This window comes from Corvus kubaryi, unplaced genomic scaffold (genome assembly GCF_017639235.1).
Source record: "Corvus kubaryi isolate FWS band 111438036 unplaced genomic scaffold, C.kubaryi_AGA036_p1.0 69, whole genome shotgun sequence".
Classification (NCBI taxonomy): domain Eukaryota; kingdom Metazoa; phylum Chordata; class Aves; order Passeriformes; family Corvidae; genus Corvus; species Corvus kubaryi.
In genome coordinates, this window is record NW_024582057.1 from 922095 (window position 1) to 936622 (window position 14528).

General features: G+C 39.1%; 1 protein-coding gene across 12 annotated transcripts in view; it reads right to left on the minus strand.

Annotated features, from left to right (window-relative positions):
* LOC121674672 overlaps positions 1–14528 on the minus strand; it is a 300378-nt gene that overhangs the window by 133915 nt on the left and 151935 nt on the right. For 5 of the 12 annotated variants that reach the window (XR_006019759.1, XR_006019760.1, XR_006019762.1 and 2 more), the window contains one exon: positions 6476–6548. The exons of the other annotated variants lie outside the window; for them this stretch is intronic. The gene's annotated coding sequence lies outside the window, so the exon portion shown is untranslated. The remainder of the gene's footprint in view (positions 1–6475; positions 6549–14528) is intronic. 12 annotated transcript variants of the gene reach the window in all.

A 14528-nucleotide genomic window follows, 5' to 3' on the forward strand; every position in this document is an offset into this window, starting at 1 on the left:
GAGCTGGTCCTTACACAGACCTTTGATGATGCTTACCTTACCTTTCTACCTCAAATGAGTGAAATGCTGCCTACATGAGATTTAATATCAACGTGAGAAATCACATCTTTCATTAATGACGAACATAGCATACCAAAATAAGATCAGCAAAATGGTGTGGGAGATACAATATCACATGTCTGAGATCTTCACTGGACTTCTTCTCCTGTACCTCAGTGTGTGCTTTTAGCTGAGCTCTCTCTGGTCAATTAAAAGAAAATAATGGATCAAAGAGACTGCAAAAAGAGATCACTGTCTTGCATTTGGGACATACTCTGACCTCCGAGTCACATAGTATGTGCCAGAAAGGTAAGTACACTGAGTGGGTAGATTTTTTCGAGTACACTATGGTTAAACCAACTTTTATCAGGAGTTCCAGGTGGAGAGATGCTTGGGAACAGTCCCTTCCAACTGAGCCTGAGCTATATCTGCTCCTTTCAAGCTTCATCACTTTGCTTAAGGTCAATACCAAGGCTTCAGAAGATAGATAAAGCTCAAGAAAGCAAAATATCTACTCCAAAGAAATACTCCTTAATTTCTTCTTTTGATATGAAGTGTTTACCAGAGTTTAGGGTCTTTGAAAAGACCCTGAAAAATCATGTTACCTCTTTTGACAAAGCCAGCTTTGAAGACCACTGAGTTAACAATCTCATTTTAAAAATGAACACTCACACTGCTTTGAATTAAGTTCTAGTTTATTTCTATTACTGAACATCATAAAAAAAAGAAAAACCGTGATTATATAAGGCCCAGGCAGGAATCTGAAACACAGAAGACAGATCAGATCCAAAGCATACCTGACCAGCATACTCTTACCAGCACAGCACAGCTGATTATTGCTCACTATGTGCAGAATATTTTGAATATGCTAACAACAGGACATTTTGAAGAAAATCAAAGTTTAGTACACTTTCTTAGTCTTTTACAAAACTAATACTTTTAGCTAAACAGCACCCTCAATTACCAAGTGGGTCAGATATTTTTAGTTTCAAAGACCTATTTTCCAGCAAATTAAACTGTTTGGCCTGAAATTTTCCTTTTCTATAAACATAAACTTCAGTTTTCACAAACAAACGAATTGAAGAATACACACTGTGAAATCCTGGCGGCCTTTCCTTTGGGAAGCCTTAGAAGACACTTGCTTTGGATCAGGAACTGGCAACATGCCTGTCAGTTATGAACATGCCTGCTTTTTCTTTCTGGCTTTTTGTTTTTTTAACTCAGAATCTTCTCAGATCTCTCTACCTGGTAGAAAACCTAAATCTGTGCACAGACACTTTGTAAAAATAACTTAAATTTCAGTACATAAATTCTCTAAGTTTGTGCTGGCTTGCAGTTGCAATTAAAAAGCTGTTGTTAGGTTATAGAGGATCACTCTGCTTCTCAACTGGTGAAGTACCACAGAGAATTGCAGGAAAGAATTAATTATTTTGCCCTCATATCAGGGCTGGAACAGCATATAGTTAGTGCAATTTGCTCTTATACTGCATAAAGGGAAAACAAAACATCAAATAGCTTGTCAGTTTAAAGAATGCTTTCTCTTTGAGGGGAGGGAGAGGTGAGAAGGGATGTTTATGTAAATGAGGCAGAGAAACTACAGAGAAAAAAGATGCAAGCATATAATTAAAATCTGTATCATAATGCCTACATACAACGTACCCACTGAGATTACAGGACCAATATTAATTTCTAGCATCAAACTTTTCAATGTTACATTTTACAACTTACTAACTTTCTTTTAAAATATGCTTTTCATGTGTAATCTCTATTATAGCACAATGGGCCCAAGATAATTTTTCAAACAAAGAAAGACTTTTATCAAACAGAAAGTACAAACTTCTTTTAAACTCTGATCCCAGTTCTTTGATGTGATCCAAGCAGCTGAATGTCTGAAGCCACACAGTTTCATACCAGCTTGCACAATACCAGAAGTTCTTCTGCACGTTGTGGTGTACACCTACATAATGAGTGTTTATAAGAGCTACATGGCTAGGTGTTAAAGACAGATTCACATTTGGGTTTGACCTTAGTAAATTTTGTAATTTTAAGGTGACACTCCTGAAAGTATTTACTTCTGTATTCAAAGGCAGTATTAAAAAAAGGGAAATGGTCTTCTGATACCGGGAAGGTATTTATTCCCCAAACATTTTTACCCCTGTTTTGTTTTACCAATAAAATCAGGAGTTTTGACTTGGTAAGAAAGAGGTTTCTTCAAAAAAAGAAAAAGCTGCATCTTTATTAAATCAAAACAGATTTGGACAGCTGTCATTCTCCCAAAATGTAGATGATTATGAGGCCTAAGACAAGAAGCATACGATTAGCAGGTTTTTTTCTTAAGGCTCTGGCTGTCTCATATGTCAGACAGGCATGTGTATTATGCACATCCAGCAGGGGACAAAGATCAGAAATTTAAAGGAGCTGTTTGTGATTTTGGATGGGATGTGGCACACAGATGAAAGAGCAAACATTTTTCCCCTTGGTTTAACGCTAGCACTAGATTCCTAAATTAAGCCCAGCAGGAAATAAACATCCACCACAGATTTCAAAAGATATCTCACATCTTTGTATTAAAATGTGTTATTTTAAGAGTCCCAAATGCTGCATGTCTGAGTTTTATTAAGTCCAGAGCCAACATAGGAAGTGTTATTTGATTTTACTTTAAAAGAACGCAGAAAATATCAGTGGACAATGGGATGCAAATTGCAGGAAGCCAAAACAAAATTGGTGAGTATGAGATAGTGGGCCTGATGCTATTATCTACAGGAATACTAAGGCCACAGGCTTCAAAACATTACTTTGATGACCTTGAGAGCTCGCTCAGACTACAGAACATCAAGTTAGCAGATTTTCCAGGGGGAGTGGAAGGGCAACAGTCTCAATTTTTCTCTTCCAAACAGACTAGGGAGATGTTTCTGATAGGCATTTCTGATTTCCTTCTGCAATAAATAGCTACAATGTTGTACTCCAAAGGAGAACAAAATTAACCATCACTCCACATGTTCCTCACATATTTCATGTGTGTGGTTCTTGGTGAAAAGAATAATTCTATGTCCATATACCAAGCAGTTAAAAGTTCCAGCTCTGAAAATTCTCAATACAAAGTCTAAAACTACCAGGATAGGATTTTGCCCAGATCAATCACAATACACTGAGCTTTTATTTTGGAGTTTGCAGATACTATTTTTTTCCTCTTCTTTCTCACTGACTTTGATGATGTTTTGGGATTAAAATAAGGAGCAGACAGTTCCCATGAGATGAAAGACATAACTGCAAAGAACACTTACTTAGAAGATTAAAAAAAAAAACAAAAAACAACCTCTTGGAGTTTGAGATGCTGTTACATATTTATTTAAAGAAACACCCCCTTGAAGGGGCTTAGAGTTCAATATTTTAAATAAGTTTCTGCTTTATCAACTCTGGTTGGAAATAAAATGCCTTTTTTAATTGCCAGACTGATCAAAATTATAACAATACATTCCCAAGCAGGCTAAATGCATTCTTACAGGCAGAAAGAATAGCTCCAAGTTCTTCTGCAAACAGTGCCAGTAATAAAACCTAAGCTTCTCTCATTTATGGCCAATTACAACTCCCAGCAACCCCTACTTCAGTGGCACCATTTCAACAAGGTTCCACACATCCCTCCCCCATCAGCTAACTCCCAGCTGGGCACAGGGGTAGCCCCACTATGGCAAAGACTGAGCCATGCTTCAGGAGCTTCAGCCAAGCTCTCAGACCAGACAGAGCAGAGACCTGGTAGGCTCACACATCTCTCAGAAAGGACTAATTTATCTTTCTCTTCTAGCCAGTCCCACATTTCATAACATTTTTATTGCTTTCCCCTTCCAACTCTGCCCAAACCTCCTATGGCCAAGACAATCAAAGGTTATTGGGTGAAGGGATGAGGCAGAAGAGGTGTGGAGGGAGAAATAAAAAAAAAAAAGGGAGAGAGGAAAAAAAAAGAAACAAAAAAAAGAAAAAGTCTTGTTTTCTTCGGGAAGTAGGCTAAAGGCTGAAGTAGTTTTGACAGCAGGCAGAATTCTGTGCACATGAATGAGCTTTCTCACACTCCTGGGTCACCTGACCCAGAGGAGAAAGAAGACCTTTGGTTTCTGTTCCTGACACCACTTCTGCATGCAGTGTTAAGCCAAACTGATTTATGTTTCCGTTTGTGCAGGCTTAAAATAAGCCCATAGTAACTTACATACATCTTCCACATTGTGGACAAGAGTAATTTATTAGGTATAACAGGCTTTGAGATCCCTGGGTGAAAAATGGAAAGAGCTAACTCAGTAGTTTCTAACTCAGGGCCTGATTGGCATCAGCAGACTCACACACTACTTCAGGTACCTACATTCACCAGCTTGTGTCTCCAAGTTACAGGTCTCATTATAAGTTTCCAATACCTGCAAACTTTAGAAATCCACCGCTGTGAGGTTGATGAGGTATTGGATTTACTATGAACTCAGATTAAAAATTATGCTGGACCTTAAGAAAATGCTGACAAAGACAGAAGCAAATACCAGTTAACATCCAAAACTCATTTCTCCTAAAAGGCCAGCGAAACTACACTTAAAACTCCCTGAATGTATCAACCTACAGGTGTAATAATTTGGCCCATCTTTGCAAAAGGTAAGTTCATCCTTTGCAAGTTTCCTGTTTTCATACATTATAGTAAAAAACATTAAAATTATGTTTGCTGTTCTTTGCCAACTGTGGAATCTAGGAAAGAATGCTTCCTCCTTTCATTACATTTCTCTTCTTGCTAATGTACTTAAAGTCCATATTTCTCTACAGTCCTAAAATCCAGATTTATCCCTTTATATTTGATCCTGTGTTTCATTCCAATCACTTGGCTACTATGCAGGTTTTGCCCTCAAAATTTTCCTGAATATTATGAAGCAGTAGCACCTTGTTAAATTGTTCCAGAAGTGTGACATACAGAATTTCTTTTAAAACGTGATTTGCTTTTGTTTATAAAGTGGGTGTGACATAACTGCTATTTATCACACTGAGTAATGTCATTGTATTATGGCGGGCTGTGGCTGTCTCTTGAACATGTCTGTGCTCAGTGGTCTTGCATTTAAAACATTAAAAAATACAGTTACGATACTTTAAAAATTGCATATGTGAATTATAACAGTTTTCATGGAAATGTTGGTTTATTTTTAATGCTGCACTGACAATAGATTTGTCACTGGAAGCAGTGAAATGCTAGAAGTGTGGTATAATTACCTCAGCATAGTCAGGATATTAAGCTGATCAAATTACAGAATTGATTTTTAAAGATTCAGCTTAGGGAAGTAGGGAGGAGATGCCTGGGGAAAAAACCATCTGTTCCATCTGCAGAGTGGAATTGAATATATGTTCTGGATGGCTTATGCTCTAGGACTATAAAAACTTGCAGGTGACTTTGGTTACTAGAGGAGCTATTAGTCAGCCTGAATTATTAACATATTTTTGTGTAGTGTAGCTGCAAATACCTCCCTCAGTTTTCTTTTTCACTCTCAAAATGTAAACATTCAGAGCTCTTATGGAAAGGATGGTCAAAAGGTTGAACACAGGAATAAGCTATTCCAGAACCTGAGATTCCATCAAAACTAAACTTTTATCTTGCAGCCAGTACACAGGAGAAAGTTTAAATCTCCTTTTCCATAAGCTGACCTTAAGATCATTTCATATCAAGATATAAGATCCAAACTAAAAAAATATATCCAGAGACTGTACTACAGTGTCCATAGAAGGTGTTGCACACTTCATTTGATGCTTAAACACCAAAGACCAAAAGGATTCACTGGGCAGCAGGAAACTATGAAAACAGAATAAAAGAAGACATTAGGATTCTCCAATACTATCATGTCGTTGCAAAGGGAGATACATGGACTTAAAATCAGGCAATTTTGGAAGTCTAACACACTTCATCTTTGTTCCAAAACACACATCATGACTAATACCACAGTTCACTGAAAGAACAAAATAAAAGAAAAAACATAAACTATTTTTCTTTATTATTCTTTCCCATCATATACTTACACACAGTCCCTTAGGACATGACCACACTCTTTCCACAAGATGCCATTCCCTTTCAATGCTCTGAATGAACAGTGATAGTTGAACAAGTGATCATTAATTATTTGGCCTTACTCTTACTATTCAGTGTGAAGTCCCATGTCTTGTTTACCATGTACTGTTCAAAGCCTGATTTGAACAATGAATTATTCACTGGCTTGTGGGTTTTCCTACAGTGCTCATCACAACATCTGAATGCATTACAAACATTAAGTGATTCATTTTCACATCATCTTTGTGTGATGATATGAATGATATCATTGTATGCCCATTACAGAAGCAGGGGCATGACACAGGGATAGTAAAGCATCTCTTAATTCCAAGTACACAAATGGAGGCTTGCACGGCCAGGTTTCTTCAAAATACTTACATTTGTCACACCATTCTAGCCAGCTTCAGTAGCACATGTGGATCATAACCAGAGGTGGTCTTAGAGCAGGCCTCTAGAAAATGAGGAGGACAATCAGAATTCCCTGATCACATGAAAACATTTTGGTTTTAAACTGTACATTTTTTTTATACTGTACATTTGATGTGATGAATCAAGAATGTTGACAGTGGAAAGAAAGAAATTCTTAGAAGAAACTGTTACACTGCACAGGTATAAAAGAAGGTAAACAGCAAAAACTCAGATACAACGGATGCACCAATGCACAATAAGAATTGGTGCTGTGTTGCTTTTTCAGAGACCATCATATTTCAGAGGGCATCTATTTCTTATTAGACATGGGGGAAAACAGAGTGACAAACAATCAGGAGAAGGCTGAGCTGCTTAATGCCTTCTTTTCCTTTCTTTTACAGTCAGACCAGTTGATGTCAGGCTGCCCAGCCCCTGAGCTTGAAGACAGGGAGCAAAATGAAGCCCCCATAATCCAAGGGGAAATGGTCAGTGATCTGCTATGCCATTTGGACACATGATTTCATGGAGCCAGACGGAATCCACCCAAGAGTACTGAAGGAGCTGGTGGAGCTGCTCACTGAGCCACTTTCCATCATTTACCAGCAGTCCTTGCTAACTGGGGAGTTCCCATTGACTGGACGTTAGCAAATGTCATGCCCATCTACTAGAAGGGCCAGAAGATCTGGGGAACTACAGGTCTGTCAGCCTAACCTTGATGCTGGGGAAGGTCATGGAACAGATCAGCTTGAGTGTCATCATGCAACTTGTAGAGGACAACCTAGGGATCAGCCTCAGCCAGCAAGGTTTATGACAGGCAGGTCCTCCTTGGCCAAACTTACCTCCTGCTGTGACAGGGTGACCTGCTTGGTGGATGAGGGAAAGCCCGTGGATGTTGTCTACCTGGATGTTAATAGAGCTTTTGACGCTCTTTCCCACAGCACTCTTTTGGAGAAACTGGATGCTAATGGATTGGATGGGTGCACTGCTCACTGAGTAAAACACTGGCTGGACAGCCAGGCCCAGAGAGTGGTGGTGACAGGCCAGTCCTGTTTAGTATCTTTATTGATGACCTGGACAAGGGGACTCAGGGCACCCTCAGTCAGTTTGCAGACAACACCGGGAGTTGTTGGGCAGGAGTCTCGATCTGAGGGAGGGTAGGAAGGCTCTGCAGAGGGATCTGGACAGGCTGGAACAATGGGCAGAGGACACTTGTATGAGGTCCAACAAGGCAAAACCCCAAGTCCTACACTTCAGTCACAACAACCCCAGGCAGCACTACAGGCTGGGGGCAGAGGGACTGGAAAGCAACCCAGCAGAAAAGAACCTGGGAGTGCTGGTTGAACAGGAGTGGCTGAATAGGAGCCAGTGTGTGCCCAGGTGGCCAAAAGGCCAATGATATGCTGGCCTGTGTCAGCAATCGTGTGACCAGCAGGACATGGGCAGGGATTGTCCCCCTGTACTTTGCACTGGTGAGGCCACACCTCGAGTCCTGTGACCAGTTTTGGGTCCCTCACTACAAGACAGACACTGAGGTGCTGAGAAGTCTCCAGAGAAGGGCAATGGAGCTGAAGAAATGTCTGGAGCACAAGTCCTGTGAGGAGCAGCTGAGGGAGCTGGGGTTGTTTAGCCTGGAGAAAAGGAGGCTCAGGGAGTCTTCTATTACTCACTACAACCGCCTGAAAGGAGGGTGTAGGGAGGTGGAGCTGGTTCCTTCTCCCAAGGGAGAAACACTCACTGCACAGCCAGGAGCACACCAAGACAGCCATCAGAGGTTAAAAAAGGCTTGAGACTGTGTGTTTAAACAATAGGGATCATCTTTAATTTTTCCCCATTGGATGTAATTCACTCAAACACATCTGATCTCATTTAAATATAATCAAAAATCTCTACATGCTAGTTGTATATATCGTTTCTATTATGACAACTTTTTCCACAGTTTGATCCCTTTCCCAGTGTCTAAACGTGACAAAATCATACATCCAGACCATCTGCCATCTTACTTAGCCTTCCAATAAATGGCTATCCTTACACAGGGTTTACCTTTCTACAAGTGAAAACAGTTCCAAATAGTGTTAAACTTTTCTGAGTGGCAGACACGAAGACAAAGCTGCTGTAGTGGAAAAAATTCTTTCACAACTAATGTACTACAAAAATAAAGGGGTTTCTGCTTCAGTTCCAATATCCAGAGTATTTCCATGAGAAACACAGCCAGACGTGCAGGGCAGCACACATTTTGTGTTACAGAGCAGCTGTAACACAACCCAACAGGCTGCTCGTTATAGACCAACACCAATTTTTCAGAAGTGACCCAGAATCTGTTCCCTTCTGCAAAAGGTCTTTTACAGACTGTGAACATGTCATTGGAAAATGCCTTCCTCCATGCCTTCAAAAATCTGATTTAATTACTATAATCCAATTCAAATTACAGAGGAAGGGCAAGAGGGTTCGTCCTCTACTCACACTTGCAGAGTCTTTCATTCCTTGATGCCAGTCTTTTTCATGGTTTTCCAGACAGTCTGGGAAAACTCCCTCTGAATTCAGTAATCCCAATGAATTAGATGCAAACCCAAACGGCTCCTCTAGTCTTTGCAGAAGTCCCCGTTCATCATTCAGGAAAACGGGGTTCAACATTAAAAGTAGTGGTGCTACCACACCAGAAACAGGCTGCTTTGGGTTTGTGGCTCTCTGTGAAAGACTTTTGAAATTACCTGGAATGTCTATCATACAGCTGATAGTATCACTGTCACATACCAGACATCAGTGCCAGATGTACAAGTTAAGACTGAATCAAGGGCTAGTGGGAGGGTTTTCTTCCCCTGTGGGAAGGCAGAATGTCTAGGAGAAAAGGTTGTAAGGAATTCAGCAGGGAAGCGCACAAGTCCATCTCCTGGCATTTATGTGTTATCATTTGCTTGACTCCAATGCTCCAATTTCTGTCAGACAATGGTTTTAAAGAGGCTGAGTTTAAAATGCTAACCACTGTTGAAGTCACAGGCCAGCCATCAGACTACACTGACACCAAAGCTGCTGGAGAGCAGACCACGTGGAAAATCTACATCCACATGGTCCTTTCTGCTCAGGACTTGAGCTAATGCCCAGCTCTTACTAATTCATGTCACTCATGGTAGCTGTGTCTTCATATAAAATTTTCTAGCCTTTTTTTTTGTCACATTGCATATTACACTAAAGTAAAAGACACTGGCTTAAGTAGACCAAAAAAGTAAAATTTGCTTTGGGAAATAAACTTATCTCAAAAATTCAGCTCAGCCCAATTTTAATACAACACACACTCCTAACCCCTCTACAAGCTTTAGGCTTGTTAGGAGACTGGGGAGTTTTTTCAAACACCATTTCCTTCCTATGTCTGACTGTTTCAAAAGCAAAGTTGACATGTTACCAGTGAGCAAGCCCAGGAAGAAATCAGATCTGAGCACTTCCCGCCCAGAAGAATGGAGAAGCTAAAGCAGAAAAAGTGAATTGAGGGCTTTACTGTAAGACTGAGAACCCAAAGACTAAAGCCTGTGCTTAAGCTTGAGAGAGAAGAGAAACGTAAAGTAGTTCAAGACTCAAGAGTGTAAGCTGGTTACACAAGAGCCACCAGTAGGTAGTTTTAACTGGAACGAACAAGGGCATGGACAAAAAGCATGTTGGCAAATACTAGTTCCACTTCAGCTGTCCATGAAACACCAATTATTTTAGTACATTCAGACAAAAAAATCTGCAGCACAGACATTTGATAGTTATAAATCATGTAAAAACTCTTTGTATTTGTGCTGAAATCTGAATCTGCTGTTACTTTATGCTCATCACAACATTTGTAAACAAAAGAATTTTTTGAAAGTATTCAAACACCCACTATGCCAGGCTAATTCATAATTGTGTAAGTAGTTTCACTATGCACTGGTATTCAGTAATAAAATAATCATTTTCTAATGCAGTCTTACTCTGACAATAGCATTCATCTCATTTAAAACTTCTATATTACATACATATATATATATATATATATATATATATTCCCTTCAGTGTGTTGTTTAGGTTATGGTTTATGTTACACCATCATGTAATTCAAATCACCTTCTGCTTAGGGGGATATCTAGAGGATATAGGAATAAAAAAAGGGTCATTTCTTTGTATCTAGTTAATTTAAAAATCCTTTTTTGAAATAAACTACTTGGATAACTCTTAGATGATATTAGGTAAATATATAAACCTTATGTGTTGCTAGGTTTGAATACAGTAATTTTGCAACTGTGTTTTAACACGGAGCCCAGGTCCCATGGCTGTTACAGACTGAGCACTACAGAAACTTTATTCTTCCCCTCATCAGCTGCTAGAAGATCACTCTAATGGTTCCCTCAGGCTGGGTTCAAGGAGCAACAGCAACACTACAGGAACGGCTACAAAATTTGATACCTTCTTTTGTAGCCTACTTCCCTCAGGCCAAACTGCAGAGCTTTCACAAGAAGGGGTGAAGGGAATAAAAATGAGACTTTTGTCTGCCTTATACACAATAAATAAAATGGATTTCCAGTCTCACAGTAGAGAAAACCACCTTCCTGTGCTGTCACAGGTTGCAAGGCTGTGGCCCCACTGAGTAAGCCCCTGAACGAAGAAGTTTTTTGTTACTGTGAATGTAGTAACACTACTAATCCAAGAACATTCAAACCACACCAACAAAAGAGGATAAGATTGGTGTAAAAATCTTTATTTTTTTAATAAAATTTTTTTCACACATTTTTTAGAAGATGTTTATGCATTTTCTCTCTCTTCTCTCTCCTGAAGCTTTATAATAAAATTCAGTCTTTCTGTCAATTTTTTTTCATCCCTCTCCCTAAAGCTAGAAGTCCTTGAAAGAAACATTGCTTTTTATAAAAAGGAGCAGCAAGACTTCACAGAATTGTTCTTCTCCAGGTGCAAAGATCACAAATATAAAACAATATCTAGAGGCTACAGTCCTAGACTGAAGCTGGATTAACTGCTCTGCAAAATACTCACTTCATATTTAAAACTAAATTTTTTAAAAAGCCAGCCAGTGACTGATTAGGAAAATGCTGGAAACATGCCAGGTATTCTATTCAAAACACCTTGAAACAAACTGCACTACTGTCTATATTTGGAAACCATAAAAAAGTTGCAAAACTAAAACCTTATACTTGTAAATATATACATTCAGCCTTCATGGTTTTCAAAGGAAACAAGTACAGATAAACTACAAGGATAACATATGGTTGGATATGAATGTGGTTTACATCTGTTACTGGTTAATTAGTTCAAACTTTACCCACAGTGGAGTTTCAAAGATGCAGGGACACGTGTTAAATAGACGAGACATATTTTGGAATGGTGAACAGTCCTAAAAGTCCCAAAATCCAACTGGTAAGTCTTTCAACCTTGCAGAAACATCTTTCTTGGTTGGAACACTTCTTAGTGGATTAGACATGAAGAACCCTGTCAGGGAAGCTGGATCCTTACCCCAGTTCCCATCCGTTTACTCTCAAGTCAGTCACCCACACATAGTCTCAGTTCTGTCACAGGGAAAGGACACTTGATGTCGCAGATTTGCTCAAGTAATGCATATAACCAAAGCCAGGAGACAAGATAACTCGTGTTTCTTGACATAGGTTTTATTTGCACTTAGTAGTCACAATGAGTTTCACGTACACACCTTTCAAAACCAGCAAACAGAATTTTCCCAAAGTAGTCTCCCCACTTTGCAGTTTAATGCAAAATACTGTTTTCTTTTTTAAAAAAAAATGGGTCCATCTATTTTATCATCATTATCAATGTGAAAACAGCAAAACTGTGTTAAGCAAACTATTGAAATGGTTGTATCCTAATTTTGGCAGCTATTTTTCATCTTAGCTAAGAAGTTAAAGCTAACAGTAATACATATTCAGCAGAGGACATGCTTGCTACCTAGTCACAATATTAACCTGTGATAGGGATTGTTATAAGGCACTACTTTCCATCTGCAGAATCTGATTTTTCATTTTTTACATATGTAAAATAATAGCTATAAAATGGCACTAAGACAAAGAAAATTATGTAGCATCATGATCACCTGGCATCTCCTTAAATCTCATTCATCCATGTCTAAACTTTCAAACAAAAAATGAAAGGTGATTGTAAAAGATACGTCATAGTAACAGCCAAATTTTTTTTTTTTTTTTTAATTATCTTAGAATTCTTCAGAGGTGCTAATTTTGATGCAAGTTCTTTAACCCTAAGAAAATCTTGTATCAGCTATGGTTGGTATTGACAGTTGCTGAAAAAACAAATGGGAAAAAGAGAAGTTCCCAGTACTCGGATCAGCATTCTGAGAGCTAACTATAGGACACTACAATTTATTGATCTCTTTTTACTACAATACCACATCTACATTTCAGAATTGTATCAAGGAGTAACTGTAGAGGGTTTCAGAACCAAAAAAAAGGAAAGAATAATACTCCAAAACCAAACAACAAAAATAGAATCAGTTAAGAATGGTTCTATTCCCTATTTTTCCACACACTCAATATATGCATTTTGGAAAGATATTTTAGTGCTGTTTCTTTTTTCATTTTCTTTCTTTTCTTTTCTTTTTTAAGGCTCACTGTTTTAGATTAGCAATTCATATTGGCATCAACACTCACCCATTTTAAAGGAGGAAGCTACTTTCCTCCCACGGCTTTCCCTCATGAAGTCACCTGGTTGAGTTATGAAATCCTGTTAAAGAGGTCATTTAAATAAAACCTAAATCAATAGGAAAAAAGTCAGCTTTCCTGAACAAGTGTCACTTCTATTTATTTTGAGTGCAAACCCCAGCGATCACAAATTCAGAATATTTATTTTGCAACCCCATCCTCATAGCCCATTGTCAACTGATAGTTCTTTGTTAAGCAGAGCAAAACCTCCGTCAGATCCTGACAGTTTTACAGGACTCCTAGCAAGATTTTCCAGCAATAAGACACTACCAGGCCTCGCAGCCTTGTGTTCTTCAACACAAGCTGATGTGAACTCATCTTTGTGCTACACTCCAGTGACACTCTCTGAGCCCCATGAGGTCAGATAATTTTGAGCACTCTGGTCCCTAAGAGATCTCCAGGCACACCTGGATCACCTAGAAAAAGGAAAGATTTGAGTGCAGATGGAAGCATCCATGTACCTAACCGAGCCAGAACAAAGCCATGGTGCACCTCACTACCTCCCAACACAGGACTCTAGAGGCGAGTGGCCTCCCACCAGAATTTATTTTGCTGTGTTCATCAACTGTGAAGGCTCAGCAGTGTTAGCAATAGGGAGTTACAGGCACAGCAGATGAATGAACTGGGGAAAAATCCCAAACTTACACGTCTCCCAGGACTGAGAAGGTATGACGAGGTACAGAGTTGCAGATGTAGCTGCTGCACTGTAATACACTCTTGGATATGCAGCCTGCTGAGCAAGAAGCTGGAGGCAGCACAAAGTTCCAAGCCATGGCAGCCAGGCAGGTGTACCTATAAACCTCTTAATGCTTCTTCTTACCGCTTCAGTCAAAAGCAAGTGAGATATTTTGTCCCACAGCATTCTAAGTCTTTGATCTGAACAGCGATAATCTAACAGATCATTTGCACAACTGAGTTATTTCCTCCCCTTCTCCTTGCTCCTTCCCGCACAGCCAATCAAATTGTTTCAACGCCATAACACATATCCTATCTCACTAGAAGGACGCACAGCTATACGGATGCCATGTTTATTCAAAATCTCAACAGGATAAAGGTGATGTGATAATAGAATAGTTTCCTTTCTACACGGAAGGTGAAAAGACCCAACCAAGTTCGAAAGCTTATCTCAAGTCTACTAAAAGTGAAATGAATAAAATAATAATTCTGATCACTAGTACTGGAAATTCTACACTCATCCCAAAACAACGTATTTCTGCCAAAATCTTTCTGAATCTGAATGCTACTTTCTGAAGTATCATTAATATGCTTCCATCCAGTAGCACAGGAAATGAATTGTATCTGGTCTGCATGGAATTCTTTAAATTATGCACATATTT